The sequence below is a fragment of the Crinia signifera genome, unplaced genomic scaffold (assembly GCF_055691185.1).
Source record: "Crinia signifera unplaced genomic scaffold, ASM5569118v1 HAP2_SCAFFOLD_89, whole genome shotgun sequence".
NCBI lineage: Eukaryota > Metazoa > Chordata > Amphibia > Anura > Myobatrachidae > Crinia > Crinia signifera.
Genome location: NW_028142806.1, coordinates 361,902 through 383,580, shown reverse-complemented (window position 1 = coordinate 383,580; position 21,679 = coordinate 361,902). Strand labels below are relative to the sequence as shown.

The following is a 21,679-nucleotide window of genomic DNA, read 5'->3' as shown; positions in this document are numbered from 1 at the left end:
GGCCACCATCCACCTCTATATACAGAGCGTGTGGTGGCGTTATATAAGGTGACAGCCGTTAGATGCAGCATATGGCCACCATCCACCTCTATATACAGAGTGTGTGGTGGTGTTATTTAAGATGACAGCCGTTAGATGCAGCAGATGGCCACCATCCACCTCTATATACAGAGCGGTGGTGGTGTTATATAAGGTGACAGCCGTTAGATGCAGAAGATGGCCACCATCCACCTCTATATACAGAGAGTGTGGTGGTGTTATATAAGGTGACAGCCGTTAGATGCAGCAGATGGCCACCATCCACCTCTATATACAGAGCGTGTGGTGGCGTTATATGAGGTGACAGCCGTTAGATGCAGCAGATGGCCACCATCCACCTCTATATACAGAGCGTGTGGTGGCGTTATATAAGGTGACAGCCGTTAGATGCAGCAGATGGCCACCATCCACCTCTATATACAGAGCGTGTGGTGGCGTTATATAAGGTGACAGCCGTTAGATGCAGCAGATGGCCACCATCCACCTCTATATACAGAGCGTGTGGTGGCGTTATATAAGGTGACAGCCGTTAGATGCAGCAGATGGCCACCATCCACCTCTATATACAGAGCGTGTGGTGGCGTTATATAAGGTGACAGCCGTTAGATGCCGCAGATGGCCACCATCCACCTCTATATACAGAGCGTGTGGTGGTGTTATATAAGGTGACAGCCGTTAGATGCAGCAGATGGCCACCATCCACCTCTATATACAGAGCATGTGGTGGCGTTATATAAGGTGACAGCCGTTAGATGCCGCAGATGGCCACCATCCACCTCTATATACAGAGCGTGTGGTGGTGTTATATAAGGTGACAGCCGTTAGATGCAGCAGATGGCCACCATCCACCTCTATATACAGAGCGTGTGGTGGCGTTATATAAGGTGACAGCCGTTAGATGCAGCAGATGGTCACCATCCACCTCTATATACAGAGCATGTGGTGGCGTTATATAAGGTGACAGCAGCCGTTAGATGGAGCAGATGGCCACCATCCACCTCTATATACAGAGCGTGTGGTGGCGTTATATAAGGTGACAGCCGTTAGACGCAGCAGATGGCCACCATCCACCTCTATATACAGAGCGTGTGGTGGCGATATATAAGGTGACAGCCGTTAGATGCAGCAGATGGCCACCATCCACCTCTATATACAGAGAGTGTGGTGGTGTTATATAAGGTGACAGCCGTTAGATGCAGCAGATGGCCACCATCCACCTCTATATACAGAGCGTGTGGTGGCGTTATATAAGGTGACAGCCGTTAGATGCAGCAGATGGCCACCATCCACCTCTATATACAGAGCGTGTGGTGGCGTTATATAAGGTGACAGCCGTTAGATGCAGCAGATGGCCACCATCCACCTCTATATACAGAGAGTGTGGTGGTGTTATATAAGGTGACAGCCGTTAGATGCAGCAGATGGCCACCATCCACCTCTATATACAGAGCGCGTGGTGGCGTTATATAAGGTGACAGCCGTTAGATGCAGCAGATGGACACCATCCACCTCTATATACAGAGCGCGTGGTGGCGTTATATAAGGTGACAGCCGTTAGATGCAGCAGATGGCCACCATCCTCCTCTATATACAGAGAGTGTGGTGGCGTTATATAAGGTGACAGCCGTTAGATGCAGCATATGGCCACCATCCACCTCTATATACAGAGCGTGTGGTGGGGTTATATAAGGTGACAGCCGTTAGATGCCGCAGATGGCCACCATCCACCTCTATAAACAGAGCGTGTGGTGGTGTTATATAAGGTGACAGCCGTTAGATGCCGCAGATGGCCACCATCCACCTCTATATACAGAGTGCGTGGTGGCGTTATATAAGGTGACAGCCGTTAGATGCAGCAGATGGCCACCATCCTCCTCTATATACAGAGAGTGTGGTGGCGTTATATAAGGTGACAGCCGTTAGATGCAGCATATGGCCACCATCCACCTCTATATACAGAGCGTGTGGTGGTGTTATATAAGGTGACAGCCGTTAGATGCCGCAGATGGCCACCATCCACCTCTATATACAGAGCGTGTGGTGGCGTTATATAAGGTGACAGCCGTTAGATGCAGCAGATGGCCACCATCCACCTCTATATACAGAGCGTGTGGTGGTGTTATATAAGGTGACAGCCGTTAGATGCAGCAGATGGCCACCATCCACCTCTATATACAGAGAGTGTGGTGGTGTTATATAAGGTGACAGCCGTTAGATGCAGAAGATGGCCACCATCCACCTCTATATACAGAGAGTGTGGTGGTGTTATATAAGGTGACAGCCGTTAGATGCAGCAGATGGCCACCATCCACCTCTATATACAGAGCGTGTGGTGGCGTTATATGAGGTGACAGCCGTTAGATGCAGCAGATGGCCACCATCCACCTCTATATACAGAGCGTGTGGTGGCGTTATATAAGGTGACAGCCGTTAGATGCAGCAGATGGCCACCATCCACCTCTATATACAGAGCGTGTGGTGGCGTTATATAAGGTGACAGCCGTTAGATGCAGCAGATGGCCACCATCCACCTCTATATACAGAGCGTGTGGTGGCGTTATATAAGGTGACAGCCGTTAGATGCAGCAGATGGCCACCATCCACCTCTATATACAGAGCGTGTGGTGGCGTTATATAAGGTGACAGCCGTTAGATGCCGCAGATGGCCACCATCCACCTCTATATACAGAGCGTGTGGTGGTGTTATATAAGGTGACAGCCGTTAGATGCAGCAGATGGCCACCATCCACCTCTATATACAGAGAGTGTGGTGGTGTTATATAAGGTGACAGCCGTTAGATGCAGCAGATGGCCACCATCCACCTCTATATACAGAGCGTGTGGTGGCGTTATATAAGGTAACAGCCGTTAGATGCAGCATATGGCCACCATCCACCTCTATATACAGAGCGTGTGGTGGTGTTATATAAGGTGACAGCCGTTAGATGCCGCAGATGGCCACCATCCACCTCTATATACAGAGCGTGTGGTGGCGTTATATAAGGTGACAGCCGTTAGATGCAGCAGATGGCCACCATCCACCTCTATATACAGAGCGTGTGGTGGTGTTATATAAGGTGACAGCCGTTAGATGCAGCAGATGGCCACCATCCACCTCTATATACAGAGAGTGTGGTGGTGTTATATAAGGTGACAGCCGTTAGATGCAGCAGATGGCCACCATCCACCTCTATATACAGAGCGTGTGGTGGCGTTATATGAGGTGACAGCCGTTAGATGCAGCATATGGCCACCATCCACCTCTATATACAGAGCATGTGGTGGCGTTATATAAGGTGACAGCCGTTAGATGCAGCAGATGGCCACCATCCACCTCTATATACAGAGCATGTGGTGGCGTTATATAAGGTGACAGCCGTTAGATGCCGCAGATGGCCACCATCCACCTCTATATACAGAGCGTGTGGTGGTGTTATATAAGGTGACAGCCGTTAGATGCAGCAGATGGCCACCATCCACCTCTATATACAGAGCGTGTGGTGGCGTTATATAAGGTGACAGCCGTTAGATGCAGCAGATGGTCACCATCCACCTCTATATACAGAGCATGTGGTGGCGTTATATAAGGTGACAGCAGCCGTTAGATGCAGCAGATGGCCACCATCCACCTCTATATACAGAGCATGTGGTGGCATTATATAAGGTGACAGCCGTTAGATGCAGCAGATGGCCACCATCCACCTCTATATACAGAGCATGTGGTGGTGTTATATAAGGTGACAGCCGTTAGATGCCGCAGATGGCCACCATCCACCTCTATATACAGAGCGTGTGGTGGCGTTATATAAGGTGACAGGCGTTAGATGCACCAGATGGCCACCATCCACCTCTATATACGGAGCGCGTGGTGGCGTTATATAAGGTGACAGCCGTTAGATGCAGCAGATGGCCACCATCCACCTCTATATACAGAGCGTGTGGTGGCGTTATATAAGGTGACAGCCGTTAGATGCACCAGATGGCCACCATCCACCTCTATATACAGAGCGTGTGGTGGCGTTATATAAGGTGACAGCCGTTAGATGGAGCAGATGGCCACCATCCACCTTTATATACAGAGAGTGTGGTGGTGTTATATAAGGTGACAGCCGTTAGATGCAGCAGATGGCCACCATCCACCTCTATATACAGAGCGCGTGGTGGTGTTATATAAGGTGACAGCCGTTAGATGCAGCAGGCGGCCACCATCCACCTCTATATACAGAGCGTGTGGTGGCGTTATATAAGGTGACAGCCGTTAGATGCAGCAGGCGGCCACCATCCACCTCTATATACAGAGAGTGTGGTGGCGTTATATAAGGTGACAGCCGTTAGATGCAGCAGATGGCCACCATCCATCTCTATATACAGAGCGTGTGGTGGCGTTATTTAAGGTGACAGCCGTTAGAGGCAGCAGATGGCCACCATCCACCTCTATATACAGAGCGTGTGGTGGTGTTATATAAGGTGACAGACGTTAGATGCCGCAGATGGCCACCATCCACCTCTATATACAGAGCGTGTGGTGGCGTTATATAAGGTGACAGCCGTTAGATGCAGCAGATGGCCACCATCCACCTCTATATACAGAGCGTGTGGTGGCGTTATATAAGGTGACAGCCGTTAGATGCCGCAGATGGCCACCATCCACCTCTATATACAGAGCGTGTGGTGGTGTTATATAAGGTGACAGACTTTAGATGCAGCAGATGGCCACCATCCACCTCTATATACAGAGCGTGTGGTGGCGTTATATAAGGTGACAGCCGTTAGAGGCAGCAGATGGCCACCATCCACCTCTATATACAGAGCGTGTGGTGGTGTTATATAAGGTGACAGCCGTTAGAGGCAGCAGATGGCCGCCATCCACCTCTATATACAGAGCGTGTGGTGGTGTTATATAAGGTGACAGACGTTAGATGCAGCAGATGGCCACCATCCACCTCTATATACAGAGCGTGTGGTGGCGTTATATAAGGTGACAGCCATTAGATTCAGCAAATGGCCACCATCCACCTCTATATACAGAGCGTGTGGTGGCGTTATATAAGGTGACAGCCGTTAGATGCAGCAGATGGCCACCGTCCATCTCTATATACAGAGCGTGTGGTGGCGTTATTTAAGGTGACAGCGGTTAGAGGCAGCAGATGGCCACCATCCACCTCTATATACAGAGCGTGTGGGGGTGTTATATAAGGTGACAGCTGTTAGATGCAGCAGATGGCCACCATCCACCTCTATATACAGAGCGTGTGGTGGTGTTATATAAGGTGACAGCCGTTAGATGCAGCAGATGGCCACCATCCACCTCTATATACAGAGCGTGTGGTGGTGTTATATATGGTGACAACTGTTAGATGCAGCAGATGGCCACCATCCACCTCTATATACAGAGAGTGTGGTGGCGTTATATAAGGTGACAGCAGTTAGATGCAGCAGATGGCCACCATCCACCTCTATATACAGAGCGTGTGGTGGTGTTATATAAGGTGACAGCCGTTAGATGCAGCAGATGGCCACCATCCACCTCTATATACAGAGCGTGTGGTGGTGTTATATAAGGTGACAGCCGTTAGATGCAGCAGATGGCCACCATCCACCTCTATATACAGAGCGTGTGGTGGTGTTATATATGGTGACAACTGTTAGATGCAGCAGATGGCCACCATCCACCTCTATATACAGAGAGTGTGGTGGCGTTATATAAGGTGACAGCAGTTAGATGCAGCAGATGGCCACCATCCACCTCTATATACAGAGCGTGTGGTGGTGTTATATAAGGTGACAGCCGTTAGATGCAGCAGATGGCCACCATCCACCTCTATATACAGAGCGTGTGGTGGTGTTATATAAGGTGACAGCCGTTAGATGCAGCAGATGGCCACCATCCACCTCTATATACAGAGCGTGTGGTGGTGTTATATATGGTGACAACTGTTAGATGCAGCAGATGGCCACCATCCACCTCTATATACAGAGAGTGTGGTGGCGTTATATAAGGTGACAGCAGTTAGATGCAGCAGATGGCCACCATCCACCTCTATATACAGAGCGTGTGGTGGTGTTATATAAGGTGACAGCCGTTAGATGCAGCAGATGGCCACCATCCACCTCTATATACAGAGCGTGTGGTGGTGTTATATAAGGTGACAGCCGTTAGATGCAGCAGATGGCCACCATCCACCTTTAGTTCTGCTAGGGTTACCACCTAGTCCCTTTAATTCCGGACACATATTAATTACACAGGTTCTGTGGCTGGCTGACTTCAAGACTCCACTTCACCTGATTTTAAACTGCCACAGAACCTGTGTAATTAACATGTGTCCGGAATTAAAGGGACTAGGTGGTAACCCTAAGTTCTGCGTCACTAACTCCACTTCTTTCTTCCAATCGTTATCCTTTCCTACTGTAAACAAAGATTTAAGATATGACCTGAACTGGCGCACTGCTGCCGGGAGGTCTGTACTTTTCCCTGGTTATCACCCAATAACCCACCAATTTACCAAATACACAAGCAATGGGAATTTCCAAGTCTCTGACGCAATACTTGAATAAAGATGAATTTTGAAGAGTTGTAAAAATTCATCTTTATTCAAGTATTGCGCCAGAGACTTGTTATCCTTTCCTAGGAGTTTCTTCCTTACACATTAACCCTTTACTGCCCCTTACACGGGTTCATCCTTTATACATAGTAATCAGTGGCAAACACAGGATTTTTAAAAGGGGGGATCCAAATAATTGGTTATAGACCAATGGAATTTTTTTTCCCATTGCATCATTAATGATACAATGGAACTGGGGCTCTGTGTGATTCTTACACACAACTATATACAACTTTCACATCGCGATCCCAGGTCTGGCGCTTTTACACCCATTACGCAAGGGGCAACCTGGTTTTAACCCTTCTTATAACCCAGGTCGAATTGCCGGGTTGGTCGACACGGTTATAAGCTTTGGTTCTTTCACACCGTACCTTGACCCGGGTCCATATATCACCAACCCGGCAATAACCAGGGTCCATGGTACGGAGTGAAAGGGGTACTAGAAAGACACATGCACAGAAACCACCACTATTCCCCCCTTAGACAAAAAGCACCCCCTTAATAGACAGACTGAAAAGATACCATAATACCCCCCCCCCCCCCCCCCCCCCCCATAGACAGACAGAAAAGAGACCATCTTATCCCTCCCCAGAAATCACAATCACCCACCATAGACAGACTTTGCAGGCACAAACACCCTCCACCCACCCCCCCCCCCACAAACCCAAACTGGTGCTATAATGAATACTTAACTGCCACGATCACCTCCTCAGAAGGCAGCGCCGCTCAGTACCATCGCGTTTCTCTCCTCTCAGGCTCTAACAATGTGCATTTGACAGCAGGTCATTTGCATGCAATTTGGGCACATTTTTTTGCAATTGTGGTGATCACTCGCATATAAAAAGTCTGAATAACATGTACTGTGCGAATCACACCGAAGCCTGGAAGTCACACCAGCTGCAGAAGTGATCTGCTGGGTCACACACGAGCTGCGTAGGCTTTGCTGAGATCGCACGCGATATAACGTATGTGAAAAGACTGCATGCGATTCTGCCACACCGGACGGTCATGGGCAGCTCAAGTGGGGACTGCTTCTGACTTCTACACTCAGAGAAGTCGCCCTAGTGCAGTGGTTCCCAACCCTGGTCCTCAAGTACCCCCAACAGTGCACGTTTTGCAGGTCTCCACACAGAATCACAGGTGAAATAATTAGCTCCACCTGTGGATCTTTTAAAATGTGACTGAATAATGAGTGCACCTGCTGGGTGACCTGGAAAATGTGCACTGTTGGGGGTACTTGAGGACCAGGGTTGGGAACCATTGCCCTAGTGTATGGGGGAATTAAGACATAGAGCAATTTAATCATGCATGGAATAGACATATGAATGTCTTCACAAAGAACTAAGGAACAAATACAGTTGTTGTTACTAAAAGGTATAAAAATGGGCAAAGTGGTTCTTATCTGCCGTCACATTCTATGTTTCTATGTAACCAGACCTTGGAGTTGTACAAGCCTGGGACTGCATGAATGAAATGCGATACTCACGGCTGACAAAGTTGTGATGTCATTTAGTTGTGATGTCAGTCACCAGCATCCTCTACAGAACGATGCATCTATACATCTGCAGATATACCGCCTGTTGGCAGTGCAGCAGGGCCGGTGCAATGGAATCGGTACATCTGTCAGAACAGACTTAGGTCTACAGTCATTAAGTCGACCCCGGAAGGTCGACTGGCCCCAAGGTCGACATGGGTCAAGGTCGACATGGGCCAAGGTCGACATGGTTCTAGGTCGACAGTCATTAGGTCGACATGAGTTTTTCACAAATTTTTTACCCGAATGTCGACACAGTCAACATGGACACAGTTGGAGTTGAACCGCAGCCCCTCGTGTCGCTCGCAATGCTTCGGGTACACTATTTTATTCTCCCACCACGCCCTAGTGGATGGTAGGGCATGAAATACCGCCTGTCGGCACATTTCGGCTCAAAAAACAGTGAACATTGGCCCATGTCGACCTTAAGTCTTGTCGACCTTGACCCATGTCGACCTTTAACCCTGTCGACCTTGGGGCCAGTCGACCTTCCTTGGTCGACCTTATGACAGTCGACCTAAGTCTCTTCTGACAGATGACCGTTTCCCGGTGCAATATATCTGTGTAAAGCCCTGTACACACGGGGGGGATATATTGCTCAGCCATATATTGCTGAGCAATATATGGCTGAGCAATATATTGCTCAGTGTCTCCTTTTCATCAGCGACCAGAGATGGTCGCTGATGAAAAGGAAACTGCCGGGGATAGCCCGGCAGTGGTAATCAGCTGGTCGCAGGAGCATGTTCCTGCGACCAGCGATCACTACAGGGGTAGAAACGGGATCGCGCACCCGGCGATATATCGCCGGTGCACACTCCCATCGCGGGCAATATGGTCGCTTAGCGACCATATTTCCCGCGATATTACACAAAATCGCCCCCGTGTGTACGCACCTTAAGACGTTGTTTGCAGACTTATCACTAGTACACCAGCAGATCATCCCACAATGTATCGAACCAGAGGTGGTTTGGGTACTAATAGAGTCACTGGATTGCAGAGCTGCCATATACAGATGGGAATAGCAGAATGAATGGGGGCAATGCTAGTGTAACGTGTGCAGACGGCCTCATATACACGCTGGCCCACCAGGAATATTCCCTGTGTAACCTGTGGCCGATCCTCCCTGTGTTATCCAGTGTGTACCCAACTATAGTCACCTGCACCAAGGTGTTTATTGGTCGCTGATCTCAGATACAGATCTGAATCCACTGAAATAAATGATCTGATTTGCCCATTGTGAATTGAATTCTTTTCTTTTGGTGAATTGTGTATATTTAAAACATTTTCCTTTATTTGTGATTTTTGCCTTTAAATATTTGTGCATTAAAAAACGATGATCATCAACAAAATTTATTTTGACAAATATCCCATTAAAGCCAATGTTTCTGATTTTTTTAATACAGTTTAGTATAAAGTATTGCCATAGGCCTTTTTATCATATTTACAATAAAATAATTGCGCGATATACAAAATATTTACAAATAAAAATGACAGGAGTGCAAAACAGAACATGCCCACCCCAGTCAGCACCTTATAGAGGAATACACGTTCCCTACAGGTGTACATTGGGCCTTATTCTAGTTCACTCTTAGGGGCAAATTCCTTCTCAGATGGACAAAACCATGTGCACTGCAGGGGGCAGATGTAACAGGTGCAGATAGAATTAGATTTGAGTGAGTTATTTTGTTTCTGTGCAGGGAAAATACTGACTGCTTTATTTTTACACTGCAATATAGATCTCGCTTTGAATAAAATCCCCACCCAAATCTAATTCTCTCTGCACATGTTACATCTGCCCCACCTGCAGTGCACATGGTTTTGTCCATTTGAGAAGGAATTTGCCCCTAAGAGTGAACTAGAATAAGGCCCATTGTATGCTGCCATCACTTATATACAACTATGGGGGTGATTCAGGTTAGTTTGCAAAAGCAAACTCCCTTTTTGATGGACAAATCCATGCTGCACTGCAGGTGAGGAAGATGTAGCATGTGCAGAGAGAGTTAGATTTAGGTGAGTAATTTTGTTTCTGTGCAGGGTAAATATACTGGTTGCTTTATTTGTACACTGCAATTTAGATTTCTGTTTGAACACACCCCACCCAAATCTAACTCTCTCTGCACATGTTACATCTTCCCCATCTGCAGTGCAGCATGGTTTTGCCCATTAGAGAGAGATTTTGCTTTTGCGATCCAACCTGAATTATGCCCAATATTAGCCGAAGAGGTTTAACCTTTCTGGAAATTACCCCGTAACCCAATTCATTTGGCAAACGTTCCACGTGGGTAGGTGATGGGGTTGTGCGCTGGCACCTTCTCAGCACACTGAACACAGTGCAAGAAAGAGTGGCACGGTGCCATTAGATACTCGGCATGCCGGCACTTAGGCAAATGGACCATCCAAGGCTCAATATCATTTTCACTTTTTCTGTCTTGCGTTGTTGTACTGCGACAAAAATATATATATTTGTTTCCGTTACTTCCATGTAGAGCTTTCCTTTCATAAATATGTTTATTGTCACATTGGGTCCGATTCAGACCTCATCGCACTGCCTCAAATTCGAACGCCCAGAGTTCAGTGAAGATGGCGCCCTGCTAGTGTGAAATCCCACCTTGCGAATCAATGTCAATGGGTGTGTACGGCTACTCATCCATTCTTCGCAGCTGTGCGAGTATTTCGAAATCCCATCGTGACAGTCTCACCGTCGAATGATTTTTACACTGGGCACAAGTCTTCGCAGGCGCCGTGTAACCCTGGACTTAGTCGGCGGTGCGATGTAACAGACATATCCAGCCTGGAGCTGACGTCACACACCCTCCCCTAACATGCCTAGCGGTTTCCCAGACACTCGCAGCCAGTGGCGTAACAATAAATATTGCGCCCCCCCGCCGGGAAAAATTTAGCGCCCCCTTTACTCCCCCCCCCCCCCCAGTTAAAACACCCCCCTAGGGAGCGGGCAGGGGGACCCGTGCGGCGCAGATGTACCTGCAGCGCTGTCAAGAAGCTGCGGTGAAAAGATTCCCTTCATCGCTGTGTACGGAGTTGGCGCCGTGTGACCGGGTCCCTGCAGTGTCTTGGAAATAAGAAGTCTGCCGGGCGGCGGCGCGGGAAGGGCTTCTGACTTTGAAACCAATGTCCGCACGCTGATTGGCTGAATCTCAGCCAATCAGCGTGCGGCCAGTGTTTTCGAAATCAGAAGCGCTTCCCGCGCCGCCGCCCGGCAGACTTCTTATTTCCAAGGCACTGCAGGGACCCGGTCACACGGCGCCAACTCCGTACACAGCGATGAAGGGAATCTTTTCACCGCAGCTTCTTGACACTTAGACAGCGCCGCAAGAACACCGGCACGGCCCCCCCTGCCTGCACCCTGCTGCCCGCACCCCGCTGCACCCACAAGGTTGGGGGGAGCTGGGGGCGTAACAATAGTGCTATAGTTACGCCACAGTCCCTCCCTCCAGTATTACAGATGCAGCAGGGAGGGAGTACACACCGGAATGAGATCCTGCCTCTCCGTGCGGGAGCCGGCGCCCACGCAGCCCCCGCTCCCCCAAGCAGTGGCGGGGGCTGCCTTACACAAGCTACGCCCTGCTCGCAGCGTTTTATTTCCAGCTTTTCTTAGCACTCCCACTAAATATCCGGTTTCCACCCCCAGACGCCTACTTCCTGTCAATCACCTTAGGAACGCAGGATGGCCTTGCGCATACGCGCTGTGCGAATCCACAGCCGTGCAAAACAGGCCTAAATCGGATCTACAACTCTCGATCTGGTTTGTAATCTGACATATGGAACCGTTTCACTTGCAGATAGGCGTCAGAAAATGCATTTTTCAAGAATATGGAAGCACTCAGGGGTGGTAATCCAGGACTCCTGCACCCGCGGGTCATGTGAGATGTTCCTCGGTGCGATAATGGTGTAGCTAATGTCATGTCAAAGAGGTCACGTAGGTAATATCTTGTGCCGATGCCATAAATGTCTTCTTAAAACAGAAGGTCTTCCCAATCCTTCCAGCGCAGTTCCCCATAACCTCCGTCACTGCCTGTCTGCCTGAGTAACTGACGTATATGATGGATCCTCTTCCATGTTGTTTCCAGTGTCTTTTTCTTCAACGCTTTGATAATGGCGGAAATAGTTACAGAAGTCCATCTCATCGTAGTCCTCGTCGTCTTCAGATTCCGAATCGTCGTTATAGAAGTCAATGGTGGCTTGTACGGGGAAACTGGCGAGAACGGTCTTCCCCATCTGCTGCAAATATTTCTCCTTCTTGGATTGGGGCATGTACAGCCTGTTCAATGCAGAGAGAGAGAGAACAATTTAAAAATATATATCAATTCCATCAGTAAATTCAATTTCAATGAAATCTACATTACTGACCCAGAGAGATAAAGTACTAGCCAATCAGCTCCTGTTCAAATGCAGCCTGTAATGTGGCAGTTAGGGGCTGATTGGCTAGTACTTTGGGATGTATGTGCTAACGGGTCTATGTATTGAAGAAACAAGTGCAGGGTGTGTGGTGTGGGACCCGCAGGAGTCCATACCTGCACTCATTATCTATATGCCCAACAGTGGCGTAACTAAGTTTTGGGCGCCCCCCCCCGCCGCCACCCCGCCAAGCACCCCCAATCCCCCGCCGCCCATGCAAACCCCCCCCCCCAATCCCCCGCCACCCCGCCGCCCATGCAAACCCACCTCCCCCCCCCAATCCCCTGCAGCCTTACCTATCGCGCTGGTCCCGGCGGCTCCGTTCTTCTTCTGCTGAGGACCACCACAAAATGTAAGTCTGCGGGGGATTGGGGGGCGGGGGGTATCTATAGCACCGCAGCCCCCGGCGCCCCCACATGCACAGCACCCCCCCCCCGCGCGGTGGCGGGGGCTGCGGTGCTATAGTTACGCCGCTGATGCCCAAGATATATCCAGAATGCAATATAGGCACAGGCCAATGGGGTGATTCAGGTTGGTTTGCAAAAGCAAACTCCTTCTTTAATATACAAATCTCTGCTGCACTGCAGGTGGGGAGATGTAAAATGTGCAGAGAGAGTTAGATGTGGGGGAGTTATTTTGTTTCTGTGCAGGGTAAATACTGACTGCTTTATTCCTACACTGTAATATAGATATCAGTTTGAACACATCCCACCCAAATCTAACTCTCTCTCTGCACATGTTACATCTGCCCCACCTGCAGTGCAGAATGGTTTTGTCCATTAAAGGAGTTTGCTTTTGCAAACCAACCCGAATCATTTATATATGACATTTATACAGTATCTGGGGGTGCTAGGCGCGACCGCTGCTCCCATCTCCCCCTCCGTACACCAAGGGCCTGATTCAGCTCTGCACATTCACATATTACATTTATACAGTATCTGGCGGTGCTACCCGCATCCCCCCTCTGTGCACCAGGTGGGACACTCAGAACTTACCGCACTGGATGCTGAAATCCCAGCGCCCCCTTTGTCCCGGCAGCGCACTTATCACTATCTGCGGGGTCTCGCTGTAAATAGAAAAAAAAAAAAACAATAAAAAAATATTCAGCTAATAACACAAGCAGACTAGCATAAATGGCCACTCTCTTGCTTTTGTGGAACTACAAGACCCAGGATGCCCCAGAGGGCTTTTGCAACCTGCCTTAACTTTGATCTAGCACAGAAATTCTTCTATTGTGGTGGTGGGATTTGGTGTAATGGCTGCCAGACGGCTCCCCTACAGTCAGGATTCCGACAGTCATTACTCCGACGTTGGAATCCCGACTGCTCCCTCGTGTGGGTCCACGACCCCCATAGAGGGAGAATAAAATAGGTGGCCAGCGCAGCTCGCCGCCATGCCCGCAGTGTGGCCAGCGCAGCGAGCCTGCAAGGGGCTTCATTGCGCTCCCCCCGCTGTGCAGTCGGGATTCCGACATCGGAGAAATGACTGGCAGAATCCCGCCGGTCGGTGTGTCGTACCACACCCGGTGTAATCCCTGCTCTGGCTGTGGCTGTGTACCCATAATACAGCAGCCCCCGAGGCCTGGCTGCAGACACTATAGGGAAATCCTATTGTCTGCCTGTGAATTACACATCCTTTCTCTGTGTAATATCAGGGTGGGATACACACTACAAGCAATGCTTGTCCTATCTCCATTCACTAACACAATGGGATATCCCTTATCCAAGCTGTAATCAGCGGCAGGGTCACTTCCAGGGGGCGAATTACACAGAGGATAGATAGATAGATAGATAGATAGATAGATAGATAGATCACAAATGATAATCTGTGTACACACGCAGGGCCGTCTTTCCCATTGGGCTTAATGGGCAGTTGCCCAGGGGCCCGAGGATAGTAGGGGCCCACCACAATGGAGAAGATGGCACTGTCCTAGGGAAAGGCGGCAGGCGGTGTGTAGCGGGGATCCTGGCAGCGGCGGGTGGAGGGGACCCAGGCAGCGGGCGAAGTGTGCAGGGGACCCGGGCAGCGGGAGGCGTGTGCAGGAGACCCAGGCAGCGGGCGAAGTGTGCAGGGGACCCGGGCAGCGGGCGGCGTGTGCAGGAGACCCGGGCAGCGGGCGGCGTGTGCAGGGGACCCGGGCAGCAGCGTGTGGCAGGGTCCGTCCAGGAAGCGGAGACCTTGATGTAGTGCTGTCTGCCGCCGGCCAGGAAGCGCTGCTGTTCTGATTTTGAAAAGACTGGCCATATGCTGATTGGCCGGACGCTCAGCCAATCAGCGCAAAGCCATTCTTTCCAAAATCTGCAGCGCTTCCCGCACGGCGGCAAAAAGCACTACATCAAGGTCTGAGTTGCCGCTTCCTGGACGGACCTTTCCACCCACCGCTGCCCGGATCCCCGCCACCCGCTGCTGCTGCACATAGGTGAGGGGAGGGGGGTTGTGAAAGGAGGGGGATTTTGAGAGGGGAGGGGGGCCCTCAAATAATTTTGCCCAGGGGCCCATTATATTCTTAAAACGGCCCTGTACACACGCTTAGATTATTCCCTGTTTTTGATTCATTGTTGCTTATAGAAGCAAAATCGAATCAAAATGGAATGGTTGTTAAGATGCTTTCAATCTGCATTCGTTTCATTGCGCGCTCACGGTTTCGCTATATCGAAAAGAAAAATAGACTGTGCAGGCAAGGAAATGTCGAATGCGATCCAGTAAATCGAATGTGTACACTGTGCCTTGAATGTAAATTGAATTCGATATATCGAAATCGATATGGAATGCAAGTACAGATCTAATGCTAAATTGAATGGAAAGATCTAATGCCAAATCGAATCACACATTGAATCTAAAGCAAATCAAAGCGTGTGTACACACCAATAGATAGAGAGATAGGTACATAGACAGACAGACAGACAAAAATATGTTAAATTTGCCACCAGCTTGTTTTGTTTTTCTATTCGTATATATCATGCTATGCTAACTGGCATAGCGCTCAGCACCAGTCCAATAAAGGACATACGCATACCTCCCAACTGTCACGATTTTAGAGGGACAGTCCCGATTTTCGGGTCCTGTCCCGCTGTCCCACCCGCGGCAGGCATTGTCCCGCTGCGGGGGGTGGCAGTTGGGAGACCCCCCAATCTAGTAGAACAGACGCTGTACGCATGCGCACAGCGTCTATTCTCGTATGAAAATGAGGTTGCGGCTAATTAGCATAAGCCGCGTCCTCATTTGCATACGCCCGTCCCCTTTTCGGACACTCGCGCGGCGAGTGTCCCTATTTCTTCAGGCCAAAAGTTGGGAGGTATGCATACGTTGCTATGGGAGATAGCTTCCCTGGTGGATTTATCCATGCAGTAGATCAGGGTTGCCGACTTTTTAATGCTCCTCTCCGGGAGAAGCCCGGAGAGGAGACTTTCCTTACCCGATCGGGGGCGGGGCTTGACAGTGACGTCATTAAGCCCCGCCCCCACTACGGGAAATAGTAGAAATGACTGATATCCATGGAGGGGGCGGGGCTAAAATGACGCGATTGTGCCATTTTAGCTCCGTCCCCTCCTCGGAGACCCGCGGATTGCGGCATTTACATGCCGCGATTCGGGGAGTTCAGGGGGGTCCCCCAGATTCCGGGAGGGTTGCCCACCCCTCCGGGGGGCCGGGAGGGGGACCTGATTTTCGGGAGACTCCCGGGAATTCCGGGAGGGTCGGCAACCCTGCAGTAGATGGAGAGAGACTTTAGCTGGTGCTGTCGCTACTGGTGTAAATCCACTTTAATCAGATATTTTCATACAGATCAATAACCTCTGTTTCATCTTGCAAAAAATACAAAGAATTGTTACAGTGTAGAGAGATCAGTATCACCGGTGTACACACACAGGCTGAGGCTTTCCATACTGTCTCTTTACACCGGGACACTCATGGATTACACAGGTTCTGGGGATGGCTGACTTCAAATTTACATTTCCCCGTTCCATGAGTGTCCCGGATTAAAGGCATGGTGTGGTAAGTAATATATATTACTATTGTAAAGCGCAACGGAATCTGCTGCGCTATATAAGAAACTGTAAATAAATAAATAAAAAAAAAATATATATATATATCAAAAGATGGGGGGTTGTGACCTTTTCTGCGCTATAGGGTTAGCTGCACCTCTAACTACCTCGTTGTTAGTAGAGGTAAGAAATGAGTATAGAAAAAGGAAAAGTGTAGAGGTGCGCTAGTATAGGTTTCACCCAAATTTCATACACAATGGTGGAACAATATAAAATCATTTATTTTGTACAATAGTATAAAAACAATAAGTTCTCACACAAAAGATCATATCATAATAGGTACAATATTTGATACCACTTTTAACAAGTGTGTTTCCTGAAAAGACCCTACGCGTTTCGTCAGGTGGGTTAGGTGTATCTAGTCACACTCTGATTGACTAGACACACCTAACCCACCTGCAGAATTTTTATTCGGTGAAGTCATCAATCGGACTCTTTCTATCTACCCCCCAAGCTGAGGACACTCAGATAGCGAACACCCCTTCAATGGGACTGATTCTCTTTGGTCCATCCGGGACGAAACGCGTAGGGTCTTTTCAGGAAACACACTTGTTAAAAGTGGTATCAAATATTGTACCTATTATGATATGATCTTTTGTGTGAGAACTTATTGTTTTTATATAATTGTACAAAATAAATAATTTTATATTGTTCCACCATTGTGTATGAAATTTGGGTGAAACCGATACTAGCGCACCTCTACACTTTTCCTTTTTCCATAGATATATATATATATATACATACATACATACATACTGTACATGTTGCATCTAGTAGAAGTGACGGCTACCATACGTAATTCCCATTTACTGCAGTTTAGTCTTTTATAAATGCATTTATTTCGCTACAACTGCCACAAATAGATATCGTTGTAACATTGTCAGATGCGACGGAGCAATGGCACTTACCAGCCTCTGCTGCGCCTCCGAATCTCTGCCTCCAGACGGCGGCACCCAGGGTCTCCAGAGACTGGGGTTGCTGGTAAACAGAAGGAATGGCAATGATCAGAAATCTGCACAAATCATATTATTACCCTTTAACACTAAGTGGTATTTATCAAACTTGGAAAGAGATAAAACTGTGAGAGATAAAGTACCAGCCAATCAGCTCTGGACATTTAAAAAAAAAAAAAAAACAACTGTAAAATATGAGGTAGAAGTTCAGACCCATAGGAAAAATGATCAAATAAACATTTATATTAATATTTACACCTTCTTTCCTTATTGCCACAATACGCGTTGATAAGACATTATGGGGGGGATTCAACTAGCTGCGGGACAAATGAAATGTCACATGACGTTAGCGCCCTTTTTGGCGATCTGTGGCCAGAATTAAGGTCACTTTACACTGACTTTTATTACCAAAGGAGAGAGAAAGCCAGGGGGAGGGGGTGATTCGGCCGTCGCGTCGGACCTGCTGCACATTTGGCTCCATGTGGTGCCTAGTGGAGGCGTCGGCCCTGGCTAGGGAACACTGAGATAGGATGCGCAAAATTACTGCTTGCCCTGGCAAAAACCCGGGTTTTTGCAGCAGTGAGAACGGGGTATAAATGAAAAAATGCCGTAAAAACCCCATTATTGGGTTTTGCACTGCATTAAGTAGACTATGGGCTTTTTAACGCGATCCAGCGCCGACACCATCTCTTGCGATAAGAGCTGCCCATTGCTATACTAATCGCATATGTTAGAGCATATGCATTTAGTATCATTGGCATAGGCGACATCCCTGTGTGTGAAAAATGACAGGAGCTGATTGGCTGGAACTTCCACTTTATCTCTCTCCAAGGATTAGAGAGTAGCGGCTAGACTCCATGTCTGGCTGCTACTCTCCGCCTTGTGCCCCACATAAGATTTTACCTGATTCGCTCTTTGCAGAGTTCTGTTTGTGTAAAACTCTTTCCCAAATGTAAATGGAAAATGTTTCTGTAAGGGTATGCTGTCAAGATGTCGGCATTATCAATGTCAACAGCAGGTCAACGATGATGATCTGTAAAAAAAAAAAAAATATTAACATGGTTAAAAATATCACCATCAATGTTGACACCTGCAAAATGTCAACACTGACAGAATTATGACCGCAGCAGTGTCGACATTTCCCCGGGGGGTTAGCAGCAGTGTTACATTACAGTTTTTCATTACAGACAGAAATTCTAGTGTCAACATGCTAAAAATGTTGACACATTCAATGTGGGCATTACAACCATATTGATGTGTATTAGGACGGCACGTGTTCTAAATCTGTGCTTTATTCCTAGGAGAGGATCCGTCTGCTGCTACTGTATGACGGCAAATTCCCTGGTCGGGGCTCACTCAGGTCTGTGTAAGTGGACATTTTTGTCTTCTTTTTACCCATAAACAAGTCCTTCTTGTCCCTATCTATCGCCACTTCATCTCTCTCCAAGCTTCGGTAACTCTCCCCCAAAGACCTCACCTACAAGCTCATTGTTTATCTAGTGCAGAGATGAATGTGCAGCATCAGGCTCCTGTCAATGTGAAGAAGCCGCCACTTCAGCCAGAGCAGCCCACATCTCCAAGACCCTTGGCGTGTTGGATTTGGTGGTCCAGCCCACAAAGCCACGCCCCTCCCAGCAAGCCTTACCCTGCATCGGGTGTCATTCGGGTATATGATGCCACCGCTTTATTAATACCTTAGTGATTATACCATCTCTGCACTAGCATGGATATTCTTAAAACCTGGACTGTCATACCCCTTTTACACTAGCAAGCCGGGTCACACCCAGCATTTTGTACCAGGCTTGCAAGCACTTTCACATTAACCGTCCGACCAGGCATAAAGCTGGGCGTGTGATGTCATCAGGAGGCGGTGCTGGGTGATGACAGCATCTCCCAGCGGCACCTTTACAGTGTAGTGAATGGGACCCAGGTCGCGTCGACCTGTTTACACAAGCGGCCCAGGTCCAACCCTGGTAGTTACCAGGGTTGGAGTTCCGGGTCAATCAACCCGGGATTTTGCGTTGCCACTAGCAAAAAAAACACCCCCGTGCTAGTGGCAAAAGGGTATTAGATTGCCACGAGGACCGCATTTGGAAACCACTGCAATAGGTTATAGAATATGTGCTACTTGTGTTCTCAGCCGTGAGCCATGACACATCTTCTTCTGTTCCATACCAGGCTGTCTGAGGTCACAGGATGGTAGAGAACTCCCCGTCCCCGCTGCCAGAGAGAGCCATATATGGATTTGTCCTCTACGTGGCGTCTCAGTGTGGATTTAGTGAGTATTGGTGACATGAGAACTATACTAATGACCAATCGGGGCTATGGGATCCGGAATGTCATTCAGGCTGCGTCATCTCTGCACGCTGCAATCAGACGCAAGAGGGAAACATTACGGGGGGGGGGGGGGGGGTCTATACAAACTGTCATCGATTTAACTTATATTACACTCTTACACTTTGCTCTTCCGATTGGTTTTATCCAACCAAGCGCAGTTACCGAAGAGCAATTAAAGTGATACCGAAGATAATGCCGCCTTGCTGAACACCCGCCCCATCGCTCTGGAAGTCCATACTTGCTTTCAGATGCCCACTATCCACCCAATTGGTGGTGGGCATGTAACGTCAGCCATCCGCTTAGAGCTGGCATCCCCACGCCTGTGTTCGCAGGGGAATGCTCAGCGGTTTTATGTGGATGCCCATATAATACTCGGTGTTCCCCAGCCGCCGCCCCCCAGCCCTCTCTTCCTGGGAGTGAGCAGGAGAGTTGGGTCGGGAGGGAGTTTGCCCGTGTGCTGAGGAGTTATCGGTTATCTCCACATTATACCAAGAAGTCTGCTGCATAGCCGCTTTTGAGACTCATCTTGGTCTGGGAAAGCAAGGTCTGAACATAGGGGACCCAGTAGGTGAGAAGCGTGTTCTTTGCAGCCACAGCGGCACTGGCTACGAACCGCTTGAGCCCACAGCCCAAGTGGATAGGAGAGTTAGGGGAACGTGGGGTGGAATGTGATGCTGAACGAACTATGACATTTTTGTTTAAAGGGTTGTGATTGGCATCTTGGACCGATAGCTTTACAATGGTAATAGGAATAAATGTAACCCAGGCTGGTTCTGCGTTTCTGTTGCTGGTCATTATATGGTCAAAGCCGCTGACACATCTCCCCCATTGTGGGAAATACCAGAGGGACTAATATCTTGGTGGGCCCAATTCATGGCTCTAGTCTCCTATTGTGACAGTGCCCCTGTACGGTGTGGTGCAAGATGGCGTACCTTGAGCTGGAGCTGGTGATGGCGGCGACTTCTGGCTTCTTTGCGGCTTCTTCTGGAGAACCTGTGGCAGGGAACGGCACAACCCAAGGGACCCACAAAAGACTACGCTAACTCATTTAGCAGCAACTGAAATTTATTAAAGGAATACGTAGTGCAATCCTGCTGCGCTTTCCTCACATAACTGCGTAAACATCGCACTTACAATAATGACTGTATGAATGGGTGACAATCTAACATGAAATGACAGGCACACTAATGACAATGAGCAAGATATTGCAATAAAGACAAAGATAAAGAGAAATATGTCAAAAACTGGTATCACAAAAATAACTGTACGGTATTAATAAAGAATGTCCACAAGGTGGCGCTGCACACCCTATTATTACAGTCTCAGGTCCAACACACAGTTCCTAAGATCGATAACGGTCCCACGACGAAGTATATCCTCACTTTAAATTAGGACCTAACTTAGTGTGCACACTGACTACAAGCATGGCAGAGCAAATTAACAATCCCTTCAATAGGGTACAAGCGGGTTCCCATTACCTAGGGAAACCCCTTGCTGGATATACCGCACAAGCTACTGAAATACTTTTCTTCTGGCCAAAGCCTTTAAGTAAATTGGTCTCTCAAGGGCCTCCTTCTCTCTGAACGCTAGGTTAGGGGTGTCCCTGGAGCTGGGCTCCAGCTAGGTTCTACGCAGGTTGGCACATGGGTGGGTCAGCCAAGGGAGACTGGGTACCTGTGATTACTGCTGCTGATGCTGGCTCCAGCCAGTAACGATTGCTTCCTCTCAGCAGCTGTCCCTTCTCCTCCTGAGGCT

General features: G+C 48.6%; 1 long non-coding RNA gene across 1 annotated transcript; it reads right to left on the bottom strand.

The window, feature by feature from the left end:
- Positions 1-11,663: 11,663 nt before the first annotated feature.
- Positions 11,664-19,940, bottom strand: LOC146056771 (uncharacterized). The gene is made up of 4 exons (XR_014469404.1): positions 18,491-19,940; positions 17,543-17,612; positions 13,587-13,657; positions 11,664-12,454 (listed from the first exon to the last, which is right to left on the bottom strand). It is a non-coding gene; the product is annotated as an uncharacterized LOC146056771 (long non-coding RNA).
- Between the last annotated feature and the right edge of the window lie 1,739 nt (positions 19,941-21,679).